The sequence below is a fragment of the Trachinotus anak genome, unplaced genomic scaffold (assembly GCF_046630095.1).
Source record: "Trachinotus anak isolate AG129_WGS33_773 ecotype Australia unplaced genomic scaffold, CSIRO_AGI_Tana_v1 ptg000018l, whole genome shotgun sequence".
In the NCBI taxonomy this organism is placed as follows: domain Eukaryota; kingdom Metazoa; phylum Chordata; class Actinopteri; order Carangiformes; family Carangidae; genus Trachinotus; species Trachinotus anak.
This window is the reverse complement of record NW_027273869.1, coordinates 8,596,435-8,600,685: the sequence shown is the minus strand read 5'-3', so window position 1 is coordinate 8,600,685 and position 4,251 is coordinate 8,596,435.

The window sequence follows — 4,251 nt, the reverse complement described above, 5'->3', positions numbered from 1 at the left end:
TTCTCCAAATGTTGACGTGTTAATTCATAATTTCACCTGTCTGAGGGTTTCAGGAGAGGTTTTCGGTCCCAGCAAGTGAGGGAAGCGACGTCAGGGTTCCCTGCCGGGTTGACAGTAATGGCGGAGCTCGCGCCAGGCGCTGCGGTGCGAGAGTGGCGGATGAATAGGCCTGTCAAACGTAGGACGTAGGTGGGATGACTAGAGCTATCTGTGATGACTCACACTGCCTCCACTCCTACCTATCGGTCATGGTCGACTCTGATGTGCTGAGGTGTTCAACATGAAGCCACATCGAGAGGCAATGTGGGGGGAAAAAAGGAGGATTTTCAATTAGAGCTTGTTTGAAAAATTGATTTATAGGCGATAATTAAAAGCTGTCATGCTGCATGGCATTGATGAGGGGTGTGGCATATTGAGTTTTTTAATTATGTGGAAAATATGATATAATACGGTCAAAATTAGAGCTGATATTCTTCCTCGAGGATGAAGCAGTTGTGATTCTAACGTTAATGAATGTATAACTTTTTGAAAAGCATACCGCTCTATTCGGGGTTGAAATACACAACCCAAATACTGTGTAGAAAGCTTCCATTGCTTCAAACCGTACACTCGAACTAACGAGAGAAATGCCTACAGTTTAATGCTTTGAAGCATTTTTCTTGTTTACCCATGTTAAGTAAAATTAAAAAAATGAAAACGAGCTTCATAATTGAGCCATGTTCGTAAAGTATAATACATGTTATGTCCGAAAGGCCTGTTCGAGCTTTATTAAAGCTACGAGTGGCCACGTGTCAGCTTTGACCCATTTTCCAGTGTTTAACCTTCTATTAAAAATCCTAAACCTTGTACATATTCACTCGATGAGGGTTTAATTAGAAAACTCAATGTGAGAATCGCGATTAATAGTTTTCTGATAGCTGACCTGGAGAGAAAAGGAGAGAGGGAGACACAGAGAGAGAGAGAGAGAAAGAGAGAGAGAGAGAGAGGAAGAGAGAGAGAGAGAGAGAGAGAGGGGGAGCGTTGTGGTGGGGCTCGGCCTTGTGTAGCAGGCCTTGTCTGGCCCTCGGCCCAACATTACAGCACTGGTCCCTCTCAGCTCCCTCCAAAACCGTCTCTCTTTCACACACACAAAAGGCCGACCTGGAGAGCAAAACTGCAGGTAGGAACGCACCAGAGGACAGATTAGCTCGGTTTCGTCTGAAATTCAAAGCCCATGCCACGTTTCCCCCCTGGTTTGACTATATTTAGTTAAGCCTCCTGTCTCTGGATAGTCATGTAGCCCTGAAGGAAACAACACCCAGACACAACGTTTAAACACACCAACATGGAGATCGGGTCAAACGTAGCCGCTCTCCGGCGTTTGTTTCGTCTTTGTGTTTAATCGTTTTGTCAGAAGAATACCTCTGCATGTGTGCATGCTTCACACACATAAGCATACAGGCACACACACACTTACCTCCACACCCACACATACTCTTTGACTTACCCACTGAGTCTTTGAGGCAGCTGGCACACACACCACAGCCATCAGCTATCCGGGGTAAAGCGCCGAAATCTCCGCCGTTCATTGTGCTGGATCCCTCGGTAGCTGCACACAGTATGTCCACATATCCTCTCTGTAGAGAAGGGCAGAGAAGGAGCTTGGATTCAGTCACACAGCTCTGCACTCCCTGCAAGGAGTAGGCGGGCACGCCAACGAGAGACCCATTCAGAGTCCCAGCAAGTGCCAGCCTCCCTGTCTGCCTCAACGCCTTGTCTATATGTCTGTCTGCCCATCTGTCTGCCCCTCTGTCTGGGTTTTACCCTGTCAATCTGGCCACCTCACCCCAAACCCGTCTCTAAGCCTTGGGTAACCTGCCTCACCTCAGCTAACTGCTTTCTAATATTTACAAACTGGCTCCCCTCGCTCTCCCCTGTCTGCCACCTCCTAGTCTGAGACTGTCAGGGCCCGCCACAATGGGGAGGCCATGTGGGTTTCCCATGGAGTCGCGTGTTCCTCCCGTCTGGCAGTTAACAAGGCTTTGAATGAGGAATGTTAGCAAACAGAGCCGCTGAATGTCGGGTGAATGCTAAGCCAGGCAGCCAGTCAGATCGCAGCACTGGCCCAGGCATATGAATAATGCAGAAGACTCGACAGGGAGGAGAGGAGGCAAGGCTCCGCCTCCCACTGCCCCTTCCCAACTCCACCCACCCCTCCTTCTTTTCCCCGCTCGAAACTCAAATGCCTTCACGGGAGCAAGACAGCAGAGAGGGGGGGAAAGAGAGGATTCAAGATCTTGGCTGCTACTCAGTCATGCAATAAAAAAAGTCCTGCAAGAGGAGAATAGTTACACATGCACACACATGTAATTACTACAAATCAGTTCTTGAAACATGCCACTTTTTTCCTGTCACTGGGAACTATCTCACTCTTTTTTGGCTTTTTGTGTCTTTTGTTTGAAATTGGCACCTGTCCCAGAAAAAGCCCCGTAGCTGCTCCGCCCTCCTGCTCCCCTTTCACTGGAGACTGCCCACGAGAGAGAGGGAGAGAGCGAGAGAGAGAGAGAGAGAGAGAGAAAGAGAGAGAGAGGAAGAAAGACAGAGAGAGAGAGAGGAAGGGGGGGTGGGGGGAAGCGTGAGGAAGAGAGGGTGGGGCAGAAAACCCAAAAGAGGGAGAGGTTTAGAGATGGAAAGGGTGAGGAAGGTGGAGGGCAAAGGAGATAAGAGAACAGGAAAATACATGAGAAATCATCTGTTGAAATCAACATACATGCTCAGGTAACATGAAATCAGGCAGCTGCTCGAACAGCACGCTAAAAAACAAACTGCTGTCTTCGTCCTCAGCTTCAGGGACGACTCACAAGAAAAAAGGAAGCATGGCGAGCAATCAAGAAACACGTGCTCAAAAAGCCTTCGCACCACGGTAGGGCACGAACCAAAACCACTGATTCTGCCCAGTCCAGTTTAACTCTACTGACAACAACCCAGAAGAAGCAAAAACTGACCAAATGCGGGCGATCAATGCCCGCAAAGTGAAGAAAACGGGGGTCCCGAAAAATGTCTTCGCGAATGGCGCTGCAGTGTCGAACCAGGAGTAAAGCAAAGCCACTTGTTGCATGATATTGAGAAGCAGATCTTGCAGAGAGAAGCGAGAGCAGGCAGAGGGTTAAAATCCTGGGACTGGGAGTAGTAAAAAATCCCTCCCTCTTTTGGCACAGACTAGCTAAAGGGGAGGGCCCGCCTGTAGAAATAGCAGCAGAGCGTTTTTCCCCTCTTTTTTTTTTTTTTTTTCAGAGCTGCAGCGTCCTAGTCTACCCTCTCGCATGTGGCCGGGACCCAGGGAGAGAGGAGGAGGAGAGCGATGGATAGAAAAAGAAGCAAGAGCAGAGAGGGGAGGGGGCGAGAGAGGGAGGGAAGAAGAGCTGTGAGTGGAGGAGAAAGAGCTCAGCTGATGATGAAACAGGGACGTGTGGGAGTGCGTGCGCACTACGCGTTTTCATCACAGACTCAGCGCGACGTGCGTGTGCATGAGGCGGGGTGGGGAGGGAGTGGGGGGGTGGGGGTGGGGGGGGCAGTGCACTTCTCCTGAGGAGGAGAGTCACAGCAAACACACACATACTCACGAATGATTAAAGGATTCTGGGACAACTTGCAACACCTCACTTTGAGATTCATGTGGGAGACTAACAATTCATCTCTTTATTTCTGAGCTGCTGTGAGTTTGATATCAGACGTTTGTCTTTGACCTACATGTCCTTTATCACAAAACTTCCAGAGGGCAAATGGAAGCAACAGTGGGCACCGAATAAAGGCCCGGAAAAGAAAGTTTGGCGTGATCACTGATGAATATTGTCTTGATTACTGCTTCTATCTCTTGACCGCAGACACGGTAATGAGTTGAAAAGCTACATTGACTGTTTTGGCACGCAATCAAAGCCAGATAAGCACCTGGGTGCGACTGCTTGCTATGATTGCAACAGTGAACTGTGCTGTGAAATCCTGTAATATTTACCGCAGTGCGCCCGCCATGTGCCATTACTAGGCCACTCTTGCCTCGCTGCAAACTGCAGCAACAGCAGCGGTCCTGCGTGCGAATAAGGAGAGGAGAAATGTCGGGCAGTAACCGAACGATAAAATGGACTCTGCTGATGACTCTGCTCGTGTCCTGCACCCTCCTTCCCCCTCCGCCTCCCCTTCAGTGTCCAGCCTATTCTGTCTCCCACCCTTTCTTGTCCTTTCAGTAGCACTGTTATAGCCTACAGTAATAAACAG